This window comes from Cetorhinus maximus, chromosome 10, assembly GCF_964194155.1.
Source record: "Cetorhinus maximus chromosome 10, sCetMax3.hap1.1, whole genome shotgun sequence".
NCBI lineage: Eukaryota > Metazoa > Chordata > Chondrichthyes > Lamniformes > Cetorhinidae > Cetorhinus > Cetorhinus maximus.
The window spans coordinates 65,984,284-65,999,312 of NC_135888.1; the positions used below are offsets into that span (position 1 = coordinate 65,984,284).

The window sequence follows — 15,029 nt, forward strand, 5'->3', positions numbered from 1 at the left end:
CATTCAGTTAAATTATGGCTGATCTGTAATTTAACACTATTTACCCAGTTTTGTCCCATATCTTGTGAGTAAAATTTTCTGTAATTCATGTTTAATAGGCTTGAATTAAATAATTAAACTGTTGCATAATGAACTTCTAGCTAAGCTAAAACCTAATGATTCAAAATACCAAATGGTTCAAAATAAAATGCCTATTGGCACTAATATTTTCCACTTAAAAATAAAGTTTTACTGACATTTGGGGCTCAAATGATTAATACATAGGAAAACATCATAATAGTAGATTTAGAAATGATTTGGCCGACACATTTTCTTGTGCACCTCAAAATTTCCCACTACACCACTGCCTAATATCACATTTGCTGAAATGACAAGCAAGGAATTTGATTAGCATGAAGATTACACTGCAGAAAACTTTCCCTTAGCTGCCTCCAACAAAAAGTTGTTGCTGTGTACGTGACCGGTTTTCTTTAGTAATGCCAGGTTAATTCATTGCTTTAAAGCAAAAAAAAACACAGGAAAAGCTGGAAATAAACAGCACGTCCATTAGCACCAGAAAGAGAAAGGACAGGTTAATGCTTCAGTCATGGAGAGGTTGTGAGGGCAGGAAGTGCAGATAAGTAAGCCCCATTAATGGAACTGTGGGTGAATGAAGGAAAGGGTTCAGTGTTATAAAGGAGTATCTCCCACTTTCAGTTCTGTTGAATGATCTACATTGGAAGCATTATTCATTCCCCTCTACATATATTGACAGCCTTGCTGTATATTTCAGTGCTCCCCCCATTTCTTTGAGGTATCTAGCATTTACACTATCACTTTAGGACGATTAATTTGTGTTAATCATGGGCTTAGTTTTGCATTGACTATGATGTCTTGATTCAATTTAAATCTAAATATAAACAATACAGGCTACATTATAAACAAAAACAGAATTACCTGGAAAAACTCAGCAGGTCTGGCAGCATCGGCGGAGAAGAAAAGAGTTGACGTTTCGAGTCCTCATGACCCTTCAACAGAACTGAATAATATTGAGAGGGGTGAAATATAAGCTGGTTTAAGGTTGGGGGAGGCGGAGGGGGAGGGAAGTTGGAGGGGGAGTGGGTGGTTGTAGGGACAAGCAAGTAGTGATAGGAGCAGATAATCAAAAGATGTCACAGACAAAGGAACAAAAAGGTGTTGAAGGTGGTGATATTATCTAAGAGAATGTGCTAATTAAGAATGGATGGCAGGACACTCAAGGTACAGCTCTAGTGGGGGTGGGGTGGAAAGACTGATGGCATTACAGGTATAGATTTAAAAATAATGGAAATAGGTGGGAAAAGAAATATCTATATAAATTATTGGAAAAAACAAAAGGGAGAGGGAAGAAACAGAAAGGGGGTGGGGATGGAGGAGGGAGTTCAAGATCTAAAGTTGTTGAATTCAATATTCAGTCCGGAAGGCTGTAAAGTGCCTAGTCGGAAGATGAGGTGCTGTTTCTCCAGTTTGCTTTGGGCTTCACTGGAACAATGCAGCAAGCCAAGGACAGAAATGTGGGCAAGAGAGCAGGGTGGAGTGTTAAAATGGCAAGCGACAGGGAGGTTTGGGTCTTTCTTGCTGATAGACCGCAGGTGTTCTGCAAAGCGGTCGCCCAGTTTACGTTTGGTCTCTCTAGAGGTACCTTGAGTGTCCTGCCATCCATTCTTAATTAGCACATTCTCTTAGATAATATCACCACCTTCAACACCTCTTTGTTCCTTTGTCTGAGACATCTTTTGATTATCTGCTCCTATCTCTGCTTGCTTGTCCCTACAACCACCCGCACCCCCCCGCAACCCCCCAACTTCTCTCCCCCCACCCCCACCCCCCCCACCTTAAACCAGCTTATATTTCACCCCTCTCCTAATATTATTCAGTTCTGTTGAAGGGTCATGAGGACTCGAAACATCAACTCTTTTCTTCTCCGCCGATGCTGCCAGACCTGCTGAGTTTTTCCAGGTAATTCTGTTTTTGTTTTGGATGTCCAGCATCCGCAGTAGTTTTTTGTTTTTATCACAGGCTACATTATGTTTATTTGCTTTTTAAATTGTGCTAACCACTAGCCACAGAGAGAGGGAGCTGCTATTTTTCTTCCTCCTGTAAGGCGACTGCTTGGGGCAGAGAGTGGATTCACTCATCTCCTACACACCTGTGGCTTTTTAATCAGACACAAGTGCTGGGTTTTAAAGCTGCAATGCTCTGCTTTACTGGGCAATGTGCGTGTGTGTGTCTAAACCCAGGATTAAAGGTTGACATGTAATCTAGCCACCTGTCTTAAATCTGGTTTGTGCATCCCGTTAGATATTGCCCTTCAAAGTGTCATACTGTACTTTGTTGCAACTGTAACACACTCTAAAATAAAAGCATATCACTGAGTTGCAGCCTGAAATTTAGAAGCAGTCACAACTGCAGACTGAATGATCTCAGCTATTTCTAAGAGCTGGAGTTTCCTTTAAAGAGCTTGTGTTGTTTAGCGGTTGAACATCACATATATGTTTCCGATTCTAGTGAAAGATCAGTAACTTTATATAACAGAAGACTTGTGCATGTCCTGTCCTTTCCTCAAAATGACATACCTTACATGCGCAGGTAAGGGAAGGGGAAGGGTGGGAATGAATCCCTCTACAGGGTGGCCTGTGGCTGCTCTCACATTCAGGTGAGCAGGGAGGGTCTCTAAGCCTGCCTGACACACTTGCCTATAGAGGCATGCTGCCAGATGCCTGCCTCCAGGCAGTTTAACTGCACTCTTCCTACCCCAACCCCTCCTCCGCCAGTTCAGGAAACTGGAGACTGGGTGGGATTTTCCATTTGGCCTCCTTTAATTGGAATTAACAAGGCTCTTAACAAGCCAGCCGCCCCATGGGGACGGGTAGCCCCAAGCCTGCCTCTGTAAAACTGGCCAGTGCTGGGAATGGTGTCAGAAGACCAGTATACCAGCCAGCGCCAGTATTCCCAGGCCCTGTCTGCTTCCATTCCTAGTCTCAATGTGGCCCAAAAATTCAGCCCTTGATCTCTGACCAGTAACTCCTGCTGGACAGTGTGCTGAAGACAGAAGCAAGCTTAGTTCCAGATGGCTGACTCACACATGAATAATGGATCATGGAGCCATAGGAGACATAGCATAGTAAGGTATCAGTGCCTCTGGGAGATGAGAAGACAGAAGAAATTTAGACAGCAAAACAAGTTGGTTAGAATTGTCTTGGGAGAAGAGTAGAATTTCTTCTTCAGTGATACAATACAGTCAAATAACATATGAAAGTCAGCAGAAGGGGCAGCCATCTTCACATTTACATGGTTTCTTGGGATGGCTCCGATCAGTTGCATCCAACACATCAAATCATGCATTGTCAGTACAGGGGTTCAAATGTGGTAATGGGGCATTACCCCCAGACTCGTTCACTACTGAAAGAGACCATCCAGTTTTGGTGCAATGTTGGCTTCACTACCACAAAGGCTGTAAATGGGGCCTTCATTTCAGCTGTGGGGAATGAATTCAGTTGTAGCCAGTGACTTCACAAACATGACAGCAGCAAGACAGTAATGACATCTCATTGACAACCAGTAACTGAAAATGGTGGCAAAAAAGGGAGCAGGTGGTATGCTATAATTAGCCTCGGAATCCCTGAATTAAGGAGGGGGACAATAAAACAGCTGAGGTTCTCACTCCTGATCGCCAACCAATAATCCTACTGGAGGTGCCTGTGTAAATGTTGGATGACAGCGCGATTGGTCTTGGCCGTGATAGGGTTATCTAGGCTCACTCATGAAGACAGCTAATTGGAGGGTAGAAATCAGTACTCATGTATATGGAACTCAGCAAGAGACAAGAGAAGAAAAGAAAATTGGATTTTTTTAAAAAAAGTAGTTGAGCAATGATAAACATATCCACTTCATCCAATCCGGTAAAGGCCTTAACTTGAGTGACAGAGGCAAATGCTGAGCTTTAGCTGGTTAAACCTGTAGGATCTCACGCAGTGGGAGTTAAACAAGACTGCAGTAACCCTCGCGTAGTGTGCTGCCAACATTTCTTTCCACCCACGGTGCATTTAGATCAGAAGCTGCATTATCCTCTGAACAACCCTTTCTTCTGCTATCCTGAATTGACTGAAAATCCAGTTTCCTGACCTATTGTGTCATGCTGCTTATTAAACACGCCACAGAACACAACTCTGAATAGGGCTGAATTTGCACTGTTACGGGCCCCCAGATAAAAAAAAGTTCTGTTTCCTCCTTTTTGTTTGCATGTGTGTGTTTGTGTGTGTATGAAGTACAGTAGTACACAGAGCCTATCTCCTGTCGTACAGATAATATGCGCAGGGGTCGTACTGAGGTCAGAGCAGCTAACAAGAGATTTCTTGGTGTAATTGATACCCGCATGTGAGTGACTGAAACTAGGCCCATGATTGTACTGGGATATCTTTAGACTGAAGTCAATTTGAGGTGAATACTGTCTCATCATTGTCTGCTATGAAATACTCAATGTGGCTCATCACTGAAAATCACTTTGCTTTATTCCCCCCTCTGAATATTCTAGTGTTTTCTATTCAGCTCCACAGGGAGTCCTAACTTGGAAGAAACCAATTGACACTGGGTTCAGTCATTTACTGAGACACAAGTCAACTCCCTCATAAACTCTCTAATATCGTTCTTTCTGCTCAACGCTTCTTATCTCAACTTTGTTTTCCTGAAGGCAGTGACTCCTGCTGGTGTGTGATTCCAGTGGGTGCCACCTCTCGTCAGTACATACCAGACCAGGGTAGCTGCTCCCTTCTCAAACTGATCATTCCTAATGAAGGTGAACAAGGAGTGACTGTGGCTTGTAAGGGGTTGGGTAGATCAATGGGCCCGATTCTGATATCAATCACAAGCAAGAATTTATTGAGGGGCATGGAGAAATGTGCACCCCAGAACAATGCTGAGAACATCAGTTAGCTATATACAGTACAATGGATAGCTGCAAATGCATTTCAGGCTGGAATCTAATTGAAGGGCAGGTGGTTCATATGGAGTATAACAATATCCAGGAGGGAGCTCCAGACTGGAGTCTGATTGAGGAGGTTCAGATGGTTTCAGAGGTACTGAGAGCGAGTTATTAATGGGGCTGTCCTCCTTAGGGAAGGTTGAGAGGAGATTTGCAAGAGGCATTCAAAATCATGAGGGATCTGGACAGAGTAGATAGGGAGAAACTGTTCCCTTTGGCAGAAGGAACGAGAAGCAGATTTAAGGGGAATGGCAAAAGGTGGTATGAGGAAAATATTTTTTTACGCAGCAAGAGGTTAGGAGTTGGAGTGCTCTGCCTGAATCTGGAGGCAGATTCGATTGTGGCTTTCAAAAGAGAATTGGATCATTATCTGAATAGAAAAAAATTGCAGGGGTATGGGGAAAAGGCAGGGCAGTAGCACTAGGTGATTTGCTCTTGCAGAGGGCTGGCATAGACAAACAGGCTGAATGGCCTCCTTCTGCACTGTAGTCATTCTCTGATTCCATTCTATAAATGAAGGTTCAGAAAACAAAATTGTTCGAGCTCCATAAATTTAAGCTCAATTTGCTTGTGTGGAACCACAGTGCTGAAATGCGCTTAATCCCAGGTCTTCCTCTTTTATCACCCCCCACCTACACCCACTTCCTCCATCCCCACCCCAATCTACCTTAGATCTCTGCCTCTTGTGTTTGTTTCTTTCTCTTACCTCTGTTCCTGATTGAGTCATGTTCTGTGTGTGTTGTGCAAATGTTGCTCCTTATAGCACCTCTAGAGAATCTTTATGCTGACAGTTCTGTACTAGGTTTTCTACAAGGACAGTTAAGTATTCCCAGCTAAACTGTGTAGCTACATAGCTGTAAAATTAAAACTCATTTAATACTCTAGTTATTTTTCTTCTCTTCTACATTCCTGTTCATTCTGCTAGATGCTGGGCAACGAATTAGTTCTAAGTGGACATTCAATTACTGTGAATGCTGTGAAGTGGACCAGCATCTTGCTTTTTCGTGTCGTCTGACAAATATGTCACACCATTATCCTGCAGGTTCTCATTTCCTCACTATATGTGTGATGAAGGCAGCTGCCTTGTGCCAGCCACGTCTTTGAAGTAGTAAACTATAGAATTTAGTCATTATGGTTAAACTGTAAAAATCATATGTTGCTTTGCAATTCAAAAACTCCCCTGTAATTATATTCAAGAGACTGATGAGGAAAGACAATGGTTCTGTTAGTCACAGCACTATCATCTGTAGCAGATTATATTTGTCACTAAGTGCTTGTCTAAATGTGGGAAGGAATTAAACAGATTTCAAGGACTGGATGTTCCTCTTTGTTTCCCTGTATTTTGGAGTGGACTGGAGCAGGATTTGTGGCAGGGAGCGGTTCCTTGGACTGCCAGGTTTATTCTCTGCCATTTTTGTGATTTCCCAACATTTGACATATGTCCCGGAATTAACATATTAGCAACCATTGGGCATCAAGAACATCATTGTGTTGAAAGTGTTAAGTAGGTGGGTAGAGGAGAGATAATTAAAACTGCAGAGAGATCCATTTGGGAGTGATCTATTGGAGGGTGACCAAACTGTATAGAGACCAATTGCAGAGCATTCAACTGCATACAAATCAATTGCAGAGTGATCAATCGCAGAGTGATCAGGATCAACTGCAGAATAATTAATTGCAGTGAAATCAGTGGCAGAGTGATCAACTACAGAGAGATCATCAACATTGATGAAATGCAGAGTGATCAATTGTCAATAGATTAATTACAGAGAGAAAAACTTTAGATATCAACTGGAGAGTGATCATTTGCAATCAACTGTAGAGTGATCAACTGCAGAGAGATCAATTGGAGAGTGATCAGCTGGAAGATAGTTAGTTGCAATCAATTACAGAGAAATCAATTGTGATACCCATTGCAGAGCAAACCAACAGCAGAGTGATCAACTGTAGTGAAATTGACTGCAGAGCAATCGACTGCAGAGCAATCAATTGCAGAGATATCAACTACAGAGCGATCAACTGAAGAGTAATACATTGCAGGGAAATCAATTGCAGTGATCAATTACAGAGTGATCAATTGCAGAATGATCAAATGTAATACGATCAATTACAGAGCAATCAACTGCAGTGCAATCAATTGCTGAGAACTCAACGGCAGAGTGATCGAGTGCAGCGTGAACAACTGCAGAATGATCAATTGGAAGGAAATCAACTGCACTGGGCAACATAGGATTTCTGAAATACCTTTAAAACAACATGTTTTTTTCCCAGTCAGTACCACTGGCCATAAAATCTGAGGCAACAGCCACAACAATTACCCCTTCCCCGCCATATTCCACTGCTACTGAAGCAGATTCCCCATAGGATCAAGCCAGGAACCTGGCAGGAATACTTTAATCAAACTGCTTGACAGGTCAGAACAAGGGCATACCAGCAGACAAAGGATTCTCCCTGACACACTGGCAGAGAAGAGATTCACCACACCATCCTTTACCCTGGCTACCATCCTAATACACTTCAAGTCCACCATGGAGAAAACTGTAGGCCCAAGTGTGCTTAAGGGCAAAAGAGGGCAGAATATCTTGGATGCTAAAAATATAAAATAAAAGAAAATATTGCACTCAGCAGGTCAGGTGTAGAGAGGAAAGGCAGGGTTAACATTTTAGTTCTATGATTCCTTGTCAGAACTGCTTAACCTTTTCACAAAGGGTCATCAACTTGAAACATTAACCCTGCCTTTCTTTCTCCACGGATGCTGTCTGACCTGCTGAGTGTTTCCGGTATTTTCTGTTTTGATTTCAGGTTTCCAGCATGTGTGATATTTTGCTTTGTTTCCCTACACTTGGGCCTGGAGTTTTGATTTAACTGAGATATTTTATTCTTCGCTCATTAATAATTCTCCTCTTCTCTCCCTTTTGACTCCTTGCTGGGGTACCAGTCACTCTCTCATACCTCATCATAACTGCCATTCTTCACACTGAGTGTCAGCAGTCTATTCCTGGTATAGTGAACACCACTGAGCAGAATCCTGGCCTCATTCACTGGACACACAACATTTTCAAAGGAAGCCACCACGTAGCAATCACAAATGGGAACCTTGGCTGATTTTGTCCTCCCTAAACCAGCACAGACCAAGTAAAGCACCTCTATCACCAGCCCAGCTGAGAGCAGTTAATTGAAGACTGAACCTGCATTTGAACCTGAGATGAGTGTGGCCTAGGTGCATGTATTTATTGGCTATAAATGTGATTCAAAATCATTGAATTTATTTTCGTATAACCATCAATAGACTTAATTAGTTGTTTTGCTTGAGTACAAGGCAAATGTAACTTAATAGGCATATGGAAACAGGAGAAAGGCCATTCAGCCCCTTGATCCTACTCCATCTTGAACTAGATCATGGCTAAACTGTACTTCAACTTCATTTACCTGCCTTAGCTCCATATCCATTGATACCCTGATCCAAAAAAAAATCTATCAATCTCAGTCTTGAAACCTTCAGTTGTCCTAACTTCCACATCCTTTTGTGACAGAGAAATACAAATTTATATTATCTTTTGTTGAAGAAAGTGATTCTTGATTTACTAAAATGACCTAGCTCTGATAATAAGATTGTGCCTTCTCGTTCTTCATTTCCCCACCAGAGGGAAAAGTTTATCGGTATCTACTCTAGCAATTCCTTTCAACGTAATAATGAAGCCAGCAAAATAACATTTATTACCAAGAGGGTCAAACAGGCTTGGTTACAGATGGAATAGTACTAGGGATGAAAGATTTCAATTATGTGGAAAGACCAGAGAAACTGGGATTGTTCTCCTTGGTACAGAGAAGGTTGAGGGCAGATCTGATAAAGTTATTCATAAGCATGAGAAGTTTTGGTAGCATAAATGAGGAGAAACTGTTTCCACTAGCAGAAGGGTCAGTAACAGAGGACACAGAGTTAAGGCAATTGGCAAAAGAACCAAAGGTGACCATAAGTGAGACAGGTAATGGGACCGAGCAGACAGTAGTGGAGGAGCTTCAAACTTTGCAATTATCAAACAGGTTTGAGGTGCTCACAAACTGTGTGGACGAAAGTGAGGTCTGCAAGGTGGATAAGCAGGCTGGCCATGGAAATGTGGTACAGGAAGCCGTTCAAGCTGGGGGAGCAAACAGGAATGTAGTGGTAGTAGGGGACAGTATAGTGAGGAGGAGTGACACTGTTCTCTGCAGCAAAGAGCGAGAGTTCAGAAGGCTGTGTTGCCTGCCTGGTGCCAGGGTTCAGGACTTCTGCTCAGGACTGGAAAGGAACCTGCAGTGGGACGGGGAGGATCCAGTCGTTGTGGTCCATGTAGGTACTAATGACATAGGCAGGACAAGGAAGGAGGTTCTGCATAGTCATTATGAGAAGCTAGGTACCAAATTAAGAACCAGAACATCAAAGGTAATAATCTCTGGATTATTACCTGAGACATGTGCAAATTGGCAGAGGGCAATTAAGATTATATAGATGTCTGCGTGGCTCAAAGACTGGTATGAGAGAAGTGGGTTCTGGTTTGTGGGTCATTGGCAACAGTACTGGGGAAAATGGGGCTGTACCGTTGGGATGGTCTATACCTGAACTGTGCTGAGACGGGTGTTCTTGCAAATTGAGTAATGAGGGAAGTAGAGAGGGCTTTAAACTAAACAAGGTGGGTGAGGGATCAAGCTTGAGCTGATGTAGCAAATCAAGGGGTAGATTCAAGGCAGGAGACCATAATAGTAATATGAGAAATGAGGGTTAGAGATTAGCAGGAAGGGACAATGAGATAAAGCCTAAGAATACATCAATAGTCAAGACTAGATGTTACAAAGATAACAAAAAAATCTAAAGGCTCTGTATCTGAATGCATGGAACATTCAAACAAAGTAAATGAATTGATTGCGCACATTGAAGTAAATAAATATGATCTGATAGCCATTACGAAGACATGGCTGCAGGACGGCAAGGATTGGGTCCTGAATATTGAGGGGTATATGACATTCAGGAAAGCTAGAAAGCTAGGTGGAGGGTTAGCACTGTTGATCAAGGATGGCATTTGTGCAATAGGTAGAGATGACCTTGGTTCAGGAGATCAGGATATAGAAACGGTTTGGGTGGAGATGAGGAATAGTAGGAGAAAGAAGTCACTAGTGGGAGTGGTCTACAGGCCCCCTAACAGTAACCATGATTTAGGAAAAAGTATACAGGAAGAAATATTGGGTGCTTGTGATAAAGGGATGGCAATAATCGTGGGTGATTTTAATCTGCATATAAACTGGAAAAATCAGACTGGCAGCAGTAGCCTGGATGAGGAGTTCATAGAATGCTACTGAGATAGTTTCTTAGAGCAGCACATTTTGGAACCAGCCAGAGAGCTGGTTATATTAGGCTTGGTACTGTGTAATGTGACAGGATTAATTAATGATCTTAGCGTGAAGGCACCCCTATGTAGCAGCGACCACAATATAATTGAATTTTACATCCAGTTTGATAGGTCAGAGAGTGGGTCTAAGAATAATATTTGAAACTTAAAAAAGGGCAACGATGTGGGCATGAAAGTTGAGCTAGCTGAAGTGAACTGGGATACTAGGCTAGGAGATAGGTCAATAGAGATGCAAACAATGGCAGACATTTAAGGGGATATTTCAGAGTACTCAGAATAAGTATCTTCCTACTATAAAGAAAATTCTAAAACAGCGGAACCACCATCCGTGGATAACTAAAGAAGTTAAGGAAAATGTCAAACTTAAGGAAAAAGCATATAACTGCACAAAGATGAGTGGCAGATCAATGATTGGTCAGAATATAAAGAATGGCAGAGAATGACTAAAAGGCTAATCAAGAGAAAGAAATTAAAGTATGAGGGGAAGCTAGCTAGAAATGTAAAAACAGATAGCAAAAGTTTCTACAGATATTTAGAAAGGAAAATAGTTGGTAAAGTGAATGTTGGTCCTCAAGAGAGTGAGAATGGGGAGCTAATAGTAGATAATAAGGAAATGGTGGATGAAATGAACGAATATTTTGCTTCTGTCGTCACAATAGAGGATACAAAAAACATTCCTGTAAGTCAGGAGGTGGAAGGGAGAGGGTAACTTGGTAAAATTATAATCACTTGGGAAGCGGTACTGAGCAAACTGAAGCTGTGGGCTGACAAGTCCTCAGTCCTGATGGACTTAATCTTAGAGTCTTAAAAGAGATGGCTAATGAGGCAGTAGATGCATTGGTGTTAATTTTCCAAAATTCATTAGATTCTGGAAAGGTTCCATCAGACTGGAAAGTAGCAAATATAACCCCTCTATTCAAGAAGGGAGGGAAGCAGAAAACAGGAAAATATCGGCCAGTTAGCTTGACATCTGTCATGGGGAAGTTGTTAAAATTGATTATTAAGGAGGTTATAGCTGGGCACTTAGAGAAACTCAAGGAAATCGGGAAGAGTCAGCATGGTTTTGAGAAAAGGAAATCATGTTTAGCCTATTTATTGGAGTTCTTTGAAGGAGTAACATGTGCTGTGGATAAAGGGGAGCCTGTAGAAGTGCTATACTTGGATTTCCAGAAGGCATTTGATAAGGTGCCATATCAAAGGTTATTTGCAGAAAATAAAAGTAAGGGATAATGTGGATAGAAGATTGGCTGGCTGGCAGAAAACAGAGAGTATGCATAAATGGGTCTTTTTCTGATTGGCAGGATGTGATGAATGGAGTCCCGCAGGGGTCTGTGCTGGAGCTTCAACTTTTTACAATTTATATCAATGACTTAGATGAGGGGAGTGAAGGCATGATAGCTAAATTTGCAGATGATACAAAGATGGTAGGAAAGTATGTTGTGAAGAGGACGTAAAAGGGTTGCAGACAGATAAAGATAGGCTGAGCAAGTGGGCAAAAAATCTAATGGATGGAGTATAATGTAGGAAAATGTGAAGTTGTTCACTTTGGCAGGTAGAATAAAAAAGCAGAGTATTACTTAAATGGAGAACGGCTGCCGAATTCCGAGCTGCAGAGGGATCTAGGTGTTCTCGTGCATGAGTCACAAATAGTTGGCATGCAGGTACAGAAAATAATTAAGAAGGCTAATGGAATGCTATCCTTTATTATGAGAGGAATTGAACATAGAAGTAAGGATGTTCTATTTCAGCTATAAAGGACATTGGTGAGACCACATCTCGATATTGTGTGTAGTTTTGGTCTCCTTATTTAAGGAAGGATATATATGCGTTGGAGGCATTGCAGAGGAGGTTTACTAGATTGATAACTGGAATGAGTGGGTTGTCTTATGAGGAAAGGTTAGACAGACAGGAGTTTAGAAAAGTGAGGGGTGACTTGATTGAAGTATATAAGATCCTGAACGGTATTGAAAAGGTGGACGTGGAAAGGATGTTTCCTCTTGTGGGTGAGTCCAGAATTAGGGGACACTGTTTTAAAAGTGGGGGTTGCCCTTTTAGGACAGAGATGAGGAGAAATGTTTTCTCTCAGAGGGTTGTGCGACTTTGGAATTTTCTACCTCAGAAGGCGGTGGAGGCGGAGGTCATTGAATATTTTTAAGGCAGAGGTAGATAGATTCTTGTTAGGCAAGAGAATCAAAGGTTATTGGGGTAGATGGGAATGTGGAATTCAAAACACAAATGGATCAGCCATGATCTTAATGAATGGTGGAGCAGGCTCGAGGGGCCAAATTTGTAGGTGGCATGAGGAAAAAATGTTTATAGTAGTGAATTGTTATACTCAGGAATTGGATAAATACTTGAAAAGTAAAAAAATTATAGGGCTGTGGGAAAGAGTAGGGCAGGGATAGTTTGTCATTGAAACATACAAGATTCTGAAGGGGTTTGATAGGGTGGACACTGAGAGATTGTTTCCGCTGGTCGGGGAATCTAAAACATTGGGCACAGTCTCAGGATCAGGGGTCGATCATTTAGGATTGAGATGAGGAGAAGCTACTTCATTCAAAGGGCTGTGAATCTTTGGAATTCTCTAGCCCAGAGGGTTGTGGATGCTCCATCATTGAATACATTTAAGGCTGAGATAGACAGATTTTTGGTCTCTCAGGGAATCAAGGGATATGTGGAGTGGGCAAGAAAGTGAATTGAAATCCAAGATCAGGCATGATCATACTGAATGGCGGAGCAGGCTCCTGTTCCTATTTCCTGTGTTCTTGTGAGTGAGACTAATTGTATAGCTCTATCAAAGAGGTGGCATGTTGTGCCAAACAGCCTGTTCCTATTGTAAAAATAGAAAATGCTGGAACCACTCAGCAGGTCAGGCAGCATCTGTGGAGAGAGAAAAACAGAGCTAATGGCTGGAATTGCTGGTGACATGGGCTTGGAGGCTGGAAGGGCATTTAGTTAGGCAGGATGGTGGCATACCGGAACCCCGCAGCTTTCCCTGCCTCCACCAAAATTAAGTTCTATGCAGGAAGGCCTGTGGTTGGTCTTCCCATCCCGCCGCCAATTGAGGCCCTGAACTGGCTAATTAGTGACCACTTAAGGGCCTCACCCTGCTGCCACTATTATTAACCCAGCAGCAGGCAGCCTGTTGCCATGCAGCAGCCACGGCCTCCACAGTGACGCTGCTGAGTATAAGAACTGCCTGCCTCTGATTGGCCGGCTGCTCTCATTAGGCAAGACTTCCACTCCCAGGGTCTTGATTCCAGGGGGAGGGCCACCTGTGGCCTTGCCACTGCCTGATTGGCATGTGGTTTGGCGAGCCTTCCTGAAGAGAGGCAGTGTGGGACTCGCACTGGCTCTCCAGCCGGCAGGTGAGACCCCTGATGCCACAGGATTCCATCCAATGTTTCAGGTCTGTAACCTTCCATCAGAACTGAGAAAAGTTAGAAATATAAAAGATTTTGAACAAGTGAATTGGTAAAGGGTGGGAAAAAGAACAAAAGGGAATGTTCATGGTGGAGCAGATTAAAAGACAAAGACACAAAGGTAATGGGGCAGTAAAGAAATTAAAGATGTATCTAGATGAGGTGTGAATGTCAGAATAGCAACCATTTGAATGCAAAGTAAAGGGATTAAGAAAAAAAGAGAAAAAAATTGAACTAGCAAAGAAATATAAAACAACACAGGGGTGCAGGTTATGATATAAAATTGTTGAACTCATTGTTGAGTCCAGAAGCCTGTAAAATGCCCCATTGAAAAATGAGGTGCTGTTCCTTGAGCTTGCATTGAGCTTTAGTGGAGCACTGCAGTAGGCCAAGGACAGGAAGGTCAGAGTGGAAGCAAGGTAGACAATTGCAGACTGAACTGAGGTATTGCGCAAAATGGTCACGCAGTGTAGAGAAGACCACATTGTGAGCAGCGAATATAGTATACTAAATTGAACGAAGTACATGTAAGTTGCTGTTTCACATGGCTTCCTTCTGTGCTATATCACTCTATGGTAATGGGTTAATCTGCTGGCTCAGTTTCAATCCTGACTATGTTCTGTTGCTAGACTCAGTTTGGGAATGAATGACTGAGGTACAAACATCACCAACTGGCCTTTTTATACAGAAACCTCAATCCATGCAAAGCATTTCTTGGCAGACAGATCTGTGTGTTTATCGTGATCAGGCTGGTGTGTACATTGAAAGTGGCAGAAAGAAAGCAGCATTTATCCATTTCTCACCTCAGATGTTGGAAGCCCCTGCCAGCGTGACGGGGAATGCAGGAAGACTGAGCGGGCAGCTCTTGCTGTTTGCCTCTGATACAGGTTTGACTGGTTTTGAAGAGAGATATTCAGTGTAAATATCAAAGAAATGAAAAAGAAGTCAAGCCTATGCAGTTCTTTCCTCACTACCTCCCAGCCAAGTCCTGTCAGTTGAAATGTGAGCTCAGAGTTCAGGTGATCCATAAACACAACAATTTCTCAATGTTCCCATTTTTTCTCCCTTCCTTCCTCAGTTATTTGCTCTCTAGTTCTGAAGGATCTGACTTTTGCCCGAATACAGCTTCATAAATGTTGGCAGCCCTCCAATACCTCACGTAAGTGACCTCCTTCACATCTCATCCCCACCCAGGACAGTGAGTATCAGTAAGCTGCTCAACTG

At 42.4% G+C, this 15,029-nt stretch overlaps 1 long non-coding RNA gene across 1 annotated transcript in view; it reads right to left on the reverse strand.

Moving 5' to 3' along the window:
• The window catches only part of LOC144685745 (uncharacterized), a 65,557-nt gene extending 50,866 nt beyond the window's left edge, over window positions 1–14,691 (reverse strand). The window contains exon 1 of the long non-coding RNA XR_013577773.1: window positions 14,609–14,691. This is a non-coding gene — a long non-coding RNA (uncharacterized LOC144685745). The remainder of the gene's footprint in view (window positions 1–14,608) is intronic.
• Window positions 14,692–15,029: the final 338 nt, after the last annotated feature.